A 15,973-nucleotide genomic window follows, 5' to 3' on the forward strand; every position below is an offset into this window, starting at 1 on the left:
CTTCCTCAAGACCAAATCGCTTCGAAGGGAAGACGATGCTGTGCGTGTGGTGGAATCAGGAGGATGTCATCTACTACGAGCTGTTAAAACTATTAATGTTCACCTGGTGAAACTATTAATGTTCACCGCTACCACTAATAACTGATCAAATTGTACTGTGCTCTGCGTGAAAAAAGGCCGAATTATCGAAAAAGACATGACAAGCTGATTTTCCTCCACGACAACGCACCATCGCACACGTCAACAATGATCCAAAACTACTTGGAGACACTCAACTGGGAAGTGCTACCCCATCCCGCTTACTCACCAGACCTGGCACCTTCTGCCTATCACCTGTTTTTGTAGACCACGCGTTCACTGAGCGGCACTTCGATTCTTACGAAGACCTCCGAAAATGGCTTGATGAGTGGTTTGCCTCGAAAGATAAGGAATTTTTTTGGCGTGGTATTCACAAATTGTCCGAAAGATGGGAAAAATGTATAGTTAGCAAGGGCAAGTACTTTAAAGAAATTTGTTTTTGCTTCCTAGGAAAAAAAAATGTGTTTTTCTGACTAAAAAACAGTGGATTTAAGCTTATATACCTGTATGTTTCGTAGTTCTTGTAACTCTGTTTCGTATCGTTTCCATTTGGTGTCTAGCTTCAAGAAAATAAATTCATCCCAATCAAGCTTAAGCCAGAGATCCTGAATAATAATTTTTGCTGTTACTGTGATTAGACCTATTAATCCGAGTGGATCGAAAATTAAAGCAATACGTGATAAAAGACTTCTTTTCGTAGGCCTTTCTAATGGTAGATAAGTGATACTGGTAATCTTGAGTGTATTGGATTGACAGTTTCAAATGATACTTAGTGTGCGTTTCTCTGATTCCTTGTCCGATGCTAAAATGAATTCTTTTTGTTCTACCATAGATTGCTTGTCTTAGAGAGAAGATGCATTGGATCCTATTTTCTTAACTCAAACTCTCGAATTCTCCTTCTTGCAATAATTAAGTAATTTCTTCCTTGATTGAGATTGTTTTCTTTTCGGTATTGGCTGTAACCAAATCATCGACATAGAAGTCTCTTAAGGCAATTTTTGATGCGGTTCAAATAATCTTCAGCAAGTTTCCTCAGAGCTTTGATTGCAAGAAACGATGCAGCAGGTGTATCGTATGTTACGTATGACTAACTCGAAGATTTTGATAGGTTCGTCTACTGGATTACGTCATAAGATGCGTTGAAGGGCAGTTTGAGTTGGATCTATCAATATTTGTCGATACATTTTGCTTACATCTGCCGTGAGGGCAATTGGGAATTGGGAACAAAATCTCACTCAAATAGAAAAGAGATCTTGCAGAGTAGAATCGACCATTAATACGTCGTTCAATACCAGTGGTACTCTTGCAGCCATCGAACACAACTCTGAACTTGGTAGTGGTACTTGTTCCATTTTGGACAACAATGATGAAGAAGGTAGAATGATTGATTAACTGAGTCAGCCCATAAATGATTAATGACTTCTCGCATAAATTTCTTGTATATACATACAACTCATCATATATATCGGGCCGGGCTATAAGATGTCTTTCTAATGCCTTAAAAAATTGTAGAGCAATCTCACGAGATTTTCCCAGGTTGCTTGAATTATCGTGTTTTATTGAGAGTGTGATAAAACGTCCTTCATTTCGCCTTACGCTTTGTAGAAACAATTTTTCACAGGTTTGTTCTTTAATTGAAAATTGTTGGGTTATGTTGTGCTCAACTTCCCAAAATCGATTTAGCATACTATTTAAGTCATCTATTGCAATCAAATGAAAACTAATCGAAGGAGTTGATTTAGTTGTAGCATTTGCCGCAACGACGCCTGAAATGATCCATCCAAAATGTGTTTTTTGTAGGATAGACATATTATTCGATTGTCTGATTTGACCCGCGCAAATGATTCGCCAAAATAATTCTGCCTATCAATATGTCAATGCTTGACGGTACATTAAAATTAGGATCCTCTAACTTTATATTGTTTGGAATAAACACATTTTGTATGGATATAAAGTTCTAAGATAAAATTTGTGTTATTTTTTGCAATATCACACAATCTATTAGGTGTACAACTTCGCTTCCGCTGTTTTCCTATAGATGGCTTTAGCGGTAAGTGGTAGTCGAAATAAATAGATCATAGACGTCATACAATAAACTTGGGCATCTGTAAACATAACCCCATAGAAACATTAGTTGATTTGTGTCTGCATCATAAAGTTATTCTCGATTGAAAATGTCAATTTATGAACCAAATTCTCGTCATTTGCGGGAGGTTTTAATTTTTTGCTTCAATATGAAGAAATCTGCGGCTGAGGCTCATCGAATGCTCTCAAATATTTATGGTGTGGCCGCTATTAGTGAAAGAACGTGTCGTGAGTGGTTTCAACGCTTCAAGAACGGTGATTTTGACATCCAAGGTCATGCTCTGTATTTGATGGGACCAGCTTGGCGTAGTGTATTATGAACTATTAAAACCGACTGAAACAATCACAGGCGATCGGTATCGAACGCAATTGATGCGTTTGAGCCGAGCATTGAAAAACAAACGGCCGCAATACAACGAGAGACACGATAAAGTGATTTTACAGCATGACAATGCTCGACCCCATGTTGCGAAAGTGATCAAGACATTTTTGGAAACGTTGAAATGGGAAGTTCTACCCCACCCGCCGTATTCTCCAGACGTTGCTCCTTCTGACTATTACTTGTTTCAATCAATGGCACACGGTCTGGCTGACCAGCACTTCCGGTCTTATGAAAGAAGTAAAAAATAAGAAGTAAAAAATTGGATCGATTCGTGGATAGCCTCAAAAGATGACCAGTTTTTTCGACGCGGGATTCGTACGCTACCCGAAAGATGGGAGAAAGTAGTGACCAGCGATGGACAATACTTTGAATCATAAATGTATAACCAGTTTTTTATAATAAAGCCTCGAATTTCGGAAAAAAAACGGCGGAAGCAAAGTTGTACACCTAATATATTATCGTTAAAATTATTGAAGCGCGATTTGATGCACACGCTGACAAACTTATTTGCCAGTTCCTTTCATGATTCCTGCTACGGAAATCTCAGTGATCGTTTTTTAAACTGCAAGCGATTAGCAAATTGAATTATGAAGTTTATTTGAGAACCACTATCAAGTAATATACGACATGAATGGGATGTATTGTTTGAATCGTATGCGTTTACGATTGCGGTCGATAATAAAATGTTTAAAGAACGATGACTTGATTTACATTGTGTAGATACTGGAAGAAGAACATTGCTGTCTTGATTTGATATTTTTGAATTTGATATAGATTGTCCTTTTTTGAATTGGATATGGATTCCGAAATGTTTGAATTAGATGTGTGTAACAAAGTATTGTGTTTCTTATTACATTTGCGGCATGTGCCTGAATTACATAATTTTGCTTGGTGCGCTGTAGATCTTAGACAATTAATACAAAGGTGAGTGTTTTTTACAACTTTGAATTTTTCTTCCACTGACAATTTGAAAAATTCCTCGCAATAATAAACTTGATGATTCGCCTTACAACATGCGCAAGAGAGATTGGAAGTAGCAACATTTGTAACTGAAGTATTTTTGGACTTACCAACTTGCTTATTATTTGTTTGATTGTTAAGAGCCCTATTTTGTATGGATTCTAACACTTGGCATCGCTTTGACAAAAAATCCATTAACATTTTTAGATCAGATATATTCGCGTCGAGAATACTAAATAGTTTCCCACGTCTTGGTGGATACATCATTAGATCGTTCACGATTCGGTAGGCCTCTTGAGAGCTTTGAGGATATGCAGGTGTTTAAGAATAGTGTCTAGTAGTTCTCTGAGAGTTATATATTGGGTTATTCAAAAAATCATTGCGTTTTTTCCAATAGATGGCGTTGTCCACGTTTATTTATATGCGAGAATGACATGAATGTCAAATGTTTACGCGCGTTTTGTTGTTGACACTCAACCTAAAAACCAAAAAAAAGTTGACGCGATTCGATTGAGTTTTGTGCTTGCAATTGTGATTCGAATATGGAGAATTTTGAAGAGCATATTCGCCATATTCTGTTTTATTACTTCAAGAAAGGGAAAAAAGCAACTGAAGCAAGGAAAAAGTTGCGTCAAGTTTACGGTAGAAATGTCGTCAAAAAACGCCAGTGTCAGAACTGGTTCACCCGATTCCGTGATGGTGATTTTTCAATCAAAGATGCTCTGGTAGGCCTTTCAAGATTGACGACGATGAAAGCATTGGTGCAAGCAAATAAGCATTTAACAGTTCGGGAGCTTGCTATCGCTCTAAAAGTGTCCGTTGGAAGTGTTCATGACCATTTGAAATCGCTAGGCTTTGTAAAGAAGCTCGATGTTTGGGTACCGCATGAGTTGAAAGAAATTCATCTGACGAATCGCATGAGCGTCTGCGATCAACTCATCAAACACGAAAAAAATGATCCGTTCTTGAAGCGTATGATCACGGGCGGCGAAAAATGGATTGTTTACAACAATGCCGAAAAAGAAGTTGGAATAGGCGAGATAAAGCACCGGAAAGATAAGCAAAGGCGAAGATCCACCAAAGAAGGTAATGCTGTCAATGTGATGGGATTGGAAGGGACTAGTCTTCTATGAGCTACTTCCAAAGAACAAAACGATTAATTCCGATGTCTACTGTGAGCAGCTGCAGAAATTAAGTGATGCCATCGCACAGAAACGTTCCGAGCTAATCAATCGTAAGGTTGTGATGTTTCACCACGACAATGCGAGACCACACATAAGTTTGGTCACTCGGCAAAAATTGTTGCAACATAGTTGGAATGTGTTACCACATCCACCGTATAGCCCAGACCTTGCACCATCAGACTTCCATCTCTTTCGCTCCTTGCAAATCTCCTTGAATGATAAAACATTTGCTTCTTAAGACCTCATCAAACAGCACTTAGACAAGTTTTTCACAGAGAAGGATGGGAAGTTTTATGAACGTGGTATAAGTTGCCCAGGAGATGGCAGAAGGTCATCGAACAAAACGGCCAATATATTATTGATTAATGTTCGTATAAGCTTAAATCCGCTGTTTGCTCATAAGTGACATTAGTGAGCGTACATAGCTACCCTGGGCATACAATATACTTTTTTTTATGTGTTTCACATCTGTCAACATTAACCAGTGCACATCATCAGCAATTTCATACAACAACATACATTTTTTCTTTCGTAATCATGTCTAGTTTTTTGCTAGAAAAAAAGCATATGCGGGAAGCTTTGCTTTTCTGTTTCAATTTGAAGACATCGGCTGCCGAATCGCATCGAATGCTTGTGGAGGTCTATGGCGACAAAACAACGTGCAGAGATTGGTTTAGCTGGTTCTATGACGACAATTTTGACCTGAGTAACAAGAAGCGTGAAAATCGGTTCAGAAAGGTTGAGGACTGTCAATTGCAGACTCTTTTGAACGAGGATCAATACCCAAAAATACGCAAAAAATGGTTACCGAGCAATTGGGTGTTGGGTGGCTCAAGCAGCCATTTCCATGTGGCTACATGCCATGGGAAAGGTTCAAAAGATCGGAAAATGGGTGCCCCATGAACTGAATGATAGGCAGATGGAGTGACGCCAAAACACATGCCAAATTTTGCTTGCCAGACAAAAAAGAAAGTCGTTCCTGCATCGGATTGTGACAGGCGATGAAAGGTGGATCTATTTTCAGAATCCTAAATGCAAGAAATCTTGGGTTGATCCTGCCCAACCATCAACTTCCTCAAGACTAAATCGCTTCGGATGGAAGACGATGCTGTGCGTTTGGTAGGATCAGGAGGTGTCATCTCCTACGAGCTGTTAAAACCTGATAAAATTGTTAATGCTGACCGCTAACACCAACAACTGATCAAATTGCATCGTGCTCTGCGTAAAAAACGGCCGCATTATCAAAAAAGATATGACAAGCTGATTTTCCTTAACGACAACGCACCATCGCACACGTCAACAATGGTCCAAAACTACTTGGAGACACTCAACTGGGAAGTGCTATCTCATCCCGTTTACTCACCAGACCTGGCACCTTCTGCCTATCACCTGTTTTTGTAGACCACGCGTTCACTGAGCGGCACTTCGATTCTTACGAAGACCTCCGAAAATGGCTTGATGAGTGATTTGCCTCGAAAGATGAGGAATTTTTTTGACGTGGTATACACAAATTGCACGAAAGATGAGAAAAATGCATAGTTAGCGAGGGCAAATACTTTGAATAAATTTGTTTTTGCTTCCTAGGAAAAAAAAATGTGTTTTTCTGACTAAAAAACAACGGATTTAAACTTATATATTAAATAAACACACCTGAAAATCAAATGAAAGAAACGCAGTAACTTTTTGAATGACCCAATAATTTTCCTTGTGGAGAGCAGACACGTCAAATATTGCCCAAATATGCTTTTGAACGATCTATCTCTTGTTATCGAATCTCTCTTTCACTGCTGTCCATGCGTTATGATAATTGTCAGTCGTGGTTTTTATAATATTTATTATCTCTGGTTATATAGGTTGTATTATCTCTGCAGCCTTATTCTTTAATGAAGACCGGAGATAATATAGTAGAATTTCTTGATTTTAGTCAAATCTTTATTTAAATGGATTACCTTTTCGAAGATGTCTTGGTAAGAATATCAATCTTTGTAGGAACCTGAAAAAAGTGGTGAATCTATTTTGGGCCTAACGCGCGTTTCCCTTTCCCTCATATTGATTGCGTAATTATTGTTAGAATAGGAAGAGGTTAGAATTGCATTTTGAACTACTCAATTACCGTTTCGTAACACGATATTAACTGAAAATAAGAATTCTCGAAACTTGCTCGGTATTGCGATTGTTGTTCACATCTTGAGAACATCTTTGTCAATATTTGCGGGATCAACATTTTCCAGTATTTCGATATGTGATTGAATTACGTCGAACAGAGACCATAAATCTTCTAATTTTTTCTTATGCTCTTTAACCTCGATCCTTGATTTGGATCAAAATTTTCTATGAAAGTTTTTAGCCTTGTAGCTGTTCGTATTTGAACCCTTTTGATTTTAGCTTTCGCTAAGGTCAACGCATCCATTGTTGAGATGCTGATTCTCGTGAAAAACGACTTAATTGTTTGATAGAAAATGCAACGTGTTCTTGTGAGCGAAGTTAATGATTTTAAATTCGATTTCGTTCGATTGTGATATCTTGGCCACTCGTTACACAATAGCAATTTAGTATTAGTATAGAAAATGATAATAGTTGAATATACATGTTAGTGTGATGATTCGACAACTACTTTTTCTGACTTCGATTTTGACGTCATTTTTGTTAGAACGAACTTTACTTTAGGATATAACTTTTAGATAACACTGAGAAGTACTTAGCCTTTTTCGTTGTATATCTTTTATGTTTGTGCGTTAACCTCATCCGATTATTTTGTGATACCTGTGTATATCTATGTATCCATATGCCTCAGTATTCTCTGTATCCTCTCAATTCTCTATATTCGGCTCGAAGGACCCATGTTTACATAGAATGAAGCTTGGTGCCTCTTGCGTTAAGTGAAACGCACTTTTTCTCTTTCTAAATGCCTTATGACACTTATACTGCGTGATACACTGTTGTAAATGATATAAATGCTGCTTGTTCAGAATCTTATTTTATTTGTCTTGTACAAAAACGAGCTTGAGAAGATACACAGAGAAAAGAAAAAATGTCTTTTGGGACGGAACAGAATAATTATTGGTGTGCAGCAAGCGTGTACATGCTCGCGAAGATGCGTGAAAGTGATCAGGTCGCTCACGTGGCGATCTGGGAGGTGCACGGCAAATTCCGGTGATGAGGAAAAACGCGGTAGATTACAGCGCTACGAGGGACATTTGCATAAGGCAGATTTACCATTGACGTGAGTTAAATATCGTTTCAAATTATTGATACTGCGTGTACATTAAAATTGTATGTTAAAATTTGGGAATTCTCGTTATATACAATTCGAGACAGTGCATTTGATTCATCAACCACATATTATAGGCTTATGAATAAGAAGAAAGAGAGCGTGATTTGCTAATTGTATGACTGCAAAATTTATTGTTTTATGTACTAATGTGGGATTTTTGTATCCTTACTAAAGATGATTAGATGTTGGCCGAAACAAAGTTTAATCTGAATCTTGATAATATATTAAATCTTACAAAAAAATAACCACGGTTACATGCTTCTTTATTGTGGAAATTTCATATTCTTTTATTTGAAAATTTTCTTCAGTTACTTCCTGTATTTGAAGATCCTGCTTTTATATAATTAACAGCTGAAAACTTTCATAAATATCTTGGTATTTTAAGTGTTACTAATTTATGGACTATTATTTGATTATGATGAACTGATAATCAATATGCGCCAGCAAAAAGATGGATCTTATCGTTAGTTACTTTCTATAATTCGGGTTGGTTTATTAACATCACCTGATTGTGGTATTCTTGAAAAAAGAAAAATATCTTTCAAAGGTGAGTCTTTTGAAACAAGATTAAATGAATTATGTGATTTTATTAGTAATTTGTCTGATATTATTTGTTTATTACTTATTTGTCACATGCGTAACGAATTAAATGCTGCAATATCGTATTATTTCCAAAGAAATATTTTTAATTGTTGAAGATACGATTGATTTATTTCATATATAAAAAAGTAATAAAGGTATTGGCAAATAATGATGATGATACTAGAACAGCTGGACTGTCAAGCGAATTATAACTAAAATTGGAGCAAAAGTTATGATAAGACACAATATAGATGTCAGTTTGAGCCTGGTGAACGGTACAATTGCTACAGTTATATCAATTATACAGGATAAAATTATTGATTATATAGAAAAGATAAAAATTCTTTTATCGACTACTTTGGAGTATTTCATTCAAAGAGTAAGTGTTAAGTTTCAAGTGATGGATAGAGTATACATTATTAGAAATCAATTTCCATTATTTTGAGTTATGCATTACCATTTTTACCAAAGTCAAGGTTTGAGTTTGCTGTTATGGATTTAGATAACAACGTATTTAGCTGGCTTATGTTGCATTATCTCGAGTAACATTTCTTGATAGTTTGCATTTAATTAATTTTGATCCTTCATCCGTGTTTGCTAATGAAAAAGCTATTATAGAAATAATCGATTGAAACGAAGTCACAATTCAGAATCAGAAATTATTATCACTATTTCAAAACAGCGTTACCGTAAAATTAAAGATGTTTCGTGGACATTGTAGAAAATAATTATTTCCGTTTAAGAATCAAGTCAAAAAGCTCCATTAAGAAGTACTGCTTGGATTACGTGGTTTTCAAAATGTAGACAAGGTTTCATGCTATGCGAATGCAATATTAGAATGTTTATTGAATTTATATATTTTTTACATATTTTCAGAAAGGAATTATTAAATTACGATAAATTTGATGTTCTAAATTTGTTCGCGTATCAATATGAACATGGAATGAATAATTTAAATACTTATGAAATACGGCAATCTTTAAGAGAATATTTTTCGATTACTATTAAACATTATAAAATCTATATTTGTCTATATTTAGTATATAAAATCTACATTTTCATCACATTGGTGTCAGACATTTGATAAATTATGTGAATATTATGGAAGAAATGATATATTGCACAAAATTAGTTTCGATAAAATACTTATTATCCACTTAATATCATTTTTTTCAGAAGATAGTAAATTAATAAAGATACAAATTTAATTTACGTGGTGTCTCGACAACAAAAATAATAATAGCTGGACAGATATATTATATAAAATTATGAGTGCTACATTTCATTACAGTTCGTGTATCGACGAAGGTTATTATATAAGTATGTGTAGAGAAGGAACATCTTGGATTGAAATTGATGCCGCGCAAGTTATAAAAAAATAATGACCTAGAGGTGATAAAGATATTTTCATATTATTTTTACAGAAAAATGTTATCAAAAATATATAATAAACAACATATATTTACAACCACTCTAAATTGAGACTGTTTGTATTCCTATTTCGAAAGTCTTCTTATTCCAACTTCGCAAAGAAAAATAATAGTAACTTGAACTTTTCTTTAAAAATAATTTTATTGAAGGTCTTCCTATTCAAGTGATAATTGTTTGACTTCAAGTGAGATTTAAAATTCTATTTGTCTCGTTTTAAAGCAAAAAAAGAGACACAGTTAGACAGAGTTTAAGACTCGTCTAAAATCAAAGTAACAACATTGATGCAATTGAGCTTCAATTCTTTTTTAAAAATTATTACATGAAAATAAAAGACAATATGCATAAATACCAATCAAGTTATTAAAAAAGATTGAGTAGTTACAGCATTAAAAAATTATATAGTTAGTTAGTTAGATCTGTATTGCATTCCCTTGAGGTTACAAATATATACTGTAACAATCACAAAGTTTCCTTATCCTATTTTAACCTACTTTAACTTCTCTTTCTCTTCCTATGTCCCTGGACTCCGCTTCCGTAATACCTATATCACTCTTCCATTCTCAAAATTTATCAATCTTTCCCGCAGATCTTCCCCTCTCTCACCTTTTCTCCCTCTTACCCTCCCTCTCTCCCCCATACCTCACTCTCCCTTCCCTTATTCTTTAACTCCTCTACTTTCTTCCTTTCTTCCTCCACTTCTCTCATCCATCCGTCACCCTCCCTCTCTTTCTTCAAAATTCTATCTACAAATTCTACCTCCTGCCAACTCCTTTCATATGCTATACTCTAACTCTTACACTCTTCCCATACATGCTCTCATGATTCCCACTCCCACATAGCCTACACTTCCTTTCCTCTTCTCCTTCCCAATATCTCCCTTCCTTCATTCCCTAATCTAAACTTAGCTAATCTCCTCTCTCCATCTTTTCCTTAAATATGCTGGAATTCCCTTCTCTTTTATCCATCCATATCCTATTATACCTTCGCTTTCCTTATTGCCCATCTTTCTTCCTTCTGCATTTTCTTATCCCTTTTTTCTAGTTCTTCAAACCTAACCTAAACCTTCCCTCCATCTCCAGACTTTGTCAGCTTTTCAACTCCAGCTCCTCTGTCCTCGAAATATTGTTCCTTTTCTCTCTTTCAACTATCTAATTTTCTCATATTCCTTACATTATCCCTTATTTCCTCCAAACATAACTGCACCAAAAGAACTACTCTCTTCTTCCTTCAATCTCTCCTCGAATGCCCAAACTTTTTTTTTCGCCCTTTCTCTTAGCTTTTCCCTTTGCATTTCCTTCCTTATCATGTAGCTTGGCGTCTCCCTGCACCACTAGCTCCCACCTTAAATATCTATCCTGCAATTTCTTCATCCTCTCTTTCCAGCCCCAGATTTCTACCCCATTCACTATAACTCATATTAACACATCAACTAATTATATCCTTCTCTTCAATCATTGCCGAATTTCTTTCCCTCCTCCATAACTGTCCCATCACTTTCCTTGCCGCCGCTTTCGATGCACTTTCCTTTATGTGCTCCTCCTGCCCCCCATTCCTTTACAACATATATCTCAGATATTTGACTAATTCTTTTAACCCGTTCTTATCCTTCCATCTCCAGTTCATCTTATTGCTTTTATCCCCTCTTTTCCTGAATCTCTTTATTTTAATTTTTTTCCTATTTAGTTCCAATCCTTCCTTTCAATATACCTCTCTAATCTCTCTATCATATTTCTCATGTCTCCTTCATCCTCCGCCAGTAAAACCATATCATCTGCGTAAGCAAAATCATACAAATTTCAGTTTAAATTTTCCGCTATATTGTATTCCGTCAGAGGTTGTTGTTGGCGTCCGAGAAAGCCTGATGCTGCTAGTAAATACTCATATTCTCAAAATGGCCGCGATATTGAAACCAAGCGGAGTTTATGACGTTGTGGCAAAATATACGACTTTAGAACAATCCAACGAAGGTTCCAGTAGAAGTGCCAGCGAGGAAGAGTCACTCGAAAGAACACACCGCGAGGACCCCCGCAGTCGTTGAAAGGACTCAAGCGCTGATTTCGGATAACTCAATCGTTGCGAAAATTAGCATTGATTGTTGGTGTAAACGAGCCAACAATGCGTCGAATTATTGATTATGAGGAGGAGCTTCAATACAAATCGTGTACATTAAAGATACGACAGATGCTCTCTGAAATTGCCAGGACAAACCGAGTTGCTTGCTGCAATTTGCTATTGTGTTTTTTGAAAAACGAAGCGGGAATCAGGTTATTTTCTGAAGAAAAAATGTTTACTGTTGGTTCCAAAATTAACCGGAGGAATGACCGATGACTCGCCTATAAACCCGATGTCCCTGTTGTTATCAGAACGAAATTTCCGGCCAATGTTCACGTACTAGGTATAGTGTTCAGTGAGGGTGATGTCACGCCATCACATTATTTTAAAAAAGGGAAAGCTGTCACAAAAGAAATATTTGCGCGTTCTGATGGATGTGGAAGGTCATATGTTTTTCAGCAAAATGGTGCACTAGGTCATACAAGTCATTTGATTCAAAATTGGTTCTCAAACAACGTCGTACTAAAATCAATTTTTTGGACCAAAATCAATATATTTTAGTCCAAGGAATTTTGGCCTCCCAAGCGTAGATTTAAATTCCTTGAATTGCTATGTATGGCGTAGTTGAAAGGATCACAAACAAGTCTCGGCATCTCAATATGATGTCATTAAGGGCTGCTAATAAGGCAGCATTTGTCGGCATGGCCAGTGCTACAGTGCTATAGTGTGCATGCGAATGTTTCAAATCGAAAATAGAAGTCATCATTCAAGTTAATGGGGAATATTGAATAATTGTGTTCTATAGGGATCCCTCAAGTGCCATATGAAAGGATTTTTTATAATATTCAATTTTTCATTAAAAACATTTTAAGTTTAAAGAAATTGTTCGAGTTGTTCGGATTTTGGTTATGCATCCTGTATACCTTTTTATTTCCACTCCCTTATTTAACTTTTCTTATTGTATTTCTTCCTCCAGGTCTGCCGTCAGTATATTAAACAACAGGGAACTCAACGAATATTCCTACTTTACTCTTCGCCGTCCAAAAACTTTCTCCTAATTCCCTCTCCACTCTCACTCTACTCTTTGTTTCCCACAACATTTTTTTCATCCTTTTTATCTGCCCCACCCTTACCTTAAATATTCCCCTCCAATATTCTCCTATTCACCGAATCAAACGCTTTCAAATAATATTATTAATTTTCCTCCTTTTTTCCTTACGTGCCTATTTATTAAAAAATTCAACATTACATATTATTTAATGTTTTCATCTTTTTTAAAACCCGCTTGATTGGTGGAACTAACCCCTTCCCTTCCACATTCTCCCTTAATCTTTTCGCCAATGTCGCTGTATATATCTTATACAATGACGACATTATCGACACTCCCTTATAGTCCCTTATCTCCTCTCTCTGCCCTTTTTTCATTACCGGCACTACCACTCCCTCTTTCCATTCCTCTGGCCATCCCCCACCTACCCATATTTCGTCATATCTTCCAGACTTATTCCTCTATACTCTTTCCTCTCCCCATATTTCCATACTTCGTTCGAAATCCCGTCCACTTCCATTGCCTTTCCGTCTTTTAATTTTTTAATCATCTTTCTTACTTCCTCTCTGTTTAGCTCCTTTTTTACCTCCTATTTCCTCCTTTCTCCTTTTCCTCTTACAATTCTCTCTTCCACCTCTCCCCAACAACTCTTTGAAATAACTCTCTTATCTCTATCCCCTTATTTATCTCTTTCCATTTCTTCCTTTTCCTATTTACTATTTCTTAAACTTATCTCTCATTTGTCGCTCTCTCCACTTCTCTTCCCCACCTCTCATTCTCCTCTTTTTTCTTGGCTTCATATAACTCCTTATACTTTCTTTTTTCTTTCTTGTATTCCTCTCCTCCCCGCTTACCTTTCCACTCCCTCAATACCCTTCTCATCTTCGACTTCTTTTCCATACATTCTATATCTCTCCTCTTCTTTTCTTTTCTTTTCCTCTCTCCATTTCTATATTTTCTAATACCTCTCTTATTCTCCCTTCTATTTCCTTCAGATTCTCATGCACATTTCCTTCCCTTCACTCCATTCTTCCTAACATCTCTCTATACTTTCCTACTTCCCACACTTCCCTACATGCTCCTTTCGCTTCCTTTCCTTCTCCTCTTTTGCCATTCCTACTTTCCTTCAGTGAAACTACCAGTGAATGATGGTCGGAATCTATTACATCCTCTATTTTCATAAATATCTCTTCCCTCATCTTCTCATCCACCAATATGTAGTTATTCATCGAATCTCTCCTTCCCCCTATGTGTCCAATTTCCTTTCTCATCTCTTTCTACATTCCCATTTAAAATTGATCATCCCTTTTCTCTTATAGCAATTTATTTCCATCCTTGTTTTTCTTTCTATCTATTTACTTCCTTTCCTCTTCCTCCTCTGTCTCATTTTCTTCCTTTATATTTTATTTTTCTTCCTCTTCTCCCTATTCTCGCATTAAAATTCGCCTCTATCACGGTTTTAATCCTCTCTTCTTTTTTTTCCATCCATTCCGCTAGATTCTTCAACTTTCTTTCCATATCCTTGTTAACATACATCCCCACCTTATCCTATATTTTTACCTACTTTTATTCTTCTTATTTCACTCTTCCATTTCTTTCTTCCCCTCCTCCTCCTCATACAAATCCCTTTTAATACTTATCGCTAATTCTCCCTTTTTTATTTTTCTTTTTTGCAGCCTGCATCCTCCATATATCTGATATCTGAATCTTTCTCTTATATAATTTCTTTCTCCTCAATGTTTCCATCAACACCATGGCATTCCATTTTTTCAAATTTTCCTAAAAGTTCCTATCCTTATTTCTCATCTCTGCCACATTAAAAAGTTATCTTCATTCCTTTCTCTCCTCCCTTCTTTCTCCATTTTCTCCATTTTTCCCTTTTTCCCTCAGTTCTCCCAATTTCCCTCTCTCTCCTTTCTCTCTTCTCTGCATTCTTCTTCATCCTCCCTCCTCGTTTTCTCTTTTTATCTCCATTCTTCTTACTCGTATCCTTTCTTATTCCTCTTGTTTCTGTCTCTTCTTCCTTCCTCCCTCTTCGCAGAAAGCCATATTGACAAATTAATCAAAAAACTGCAAAAAATATCAACAAATTAACCTCTGAATTCTTCTCCTTTCAGCTTCTCATTTTAAAAAAATAATAGTAATTTTCAAAATATAAAATACAACAATGGTACTATCCTTATTATTTTTAGTTAATTCTAATAATGACACGTATCATTTGTATCTTTATTAAATTAATTAATTAAATTCTATCAAATTAAAAAGTAAAACCCAAGACTATCTTTTTATTATTTTATTATTTACTTAACTCTAATGATATGTATCATGTATATAAAAGATTTGATGTCAACAACAGGCGCCAAATTACATTAATGTATTTATTTACTTAATTCCAATGATATACATACAATTAAAAAGTAAAACCCAAGTGATACTACCTTTATTATTTTTAGTTTAATTCTAATATGAAAGCAATATCATTAAGAATATAATTAGCATATAATTAAGAATAGGATAATTTTAGATTTGTAAGAATACGTTATAAAAGCGATGCGTAGATTTAAGATTATATAAGAGGTGCGTAGATTTAAGATAGATTTAAATTAAATTAAATTAAAAATTGATTTTATTTACTAATTGTGAGCGTAATTTTAATGTTAATTAAAATATAATGACACATTTGTATCTCAAATTAATTAATAAAATTCGAATTAAAAAATCCAAGACTATTTTTTTTATTATTTTTTTATTATTTACTTAGCTCTAATAATACATATCATGTGATAAAAGATTTGATATTAACAAAAGACGCCAAGTTAAACTAGCATATTTATTTACTTAATTTCAATGATATACACAATTAAAAAGTAAAACCCAAGTGATTCTATCTTTAATAT

General features: G+C 35.5%; 1 pseudogene; it reads left to right on the forward strand.

The window, feature by feature from the left end:
• The first annotated feature begins 4,047 nt into the window (after positions 1-4,047).
• Positions 4,048-4,638, forward strand: LOC108687087 (annotated as a pseudogene).
• Positions 4,639-15,973: the final 11,335 nt, after the last annotated feature.

The sequence above is a fragment of the Atta colombica genome, unplaced genomic scaffold, assembly GCF_001594045.1.
Source record: "Atta colombica isolate Treedump-2 unplaced genomic scaffold, Acol1.0 scaffold20, whole genome shotgun sequence".
NCBI classification, from domain to species: Eukaryota; Metazoa; Arthropoda; class Insecta; order Hymenoptera; family Formicidae; genus Atta; species Atta colombica.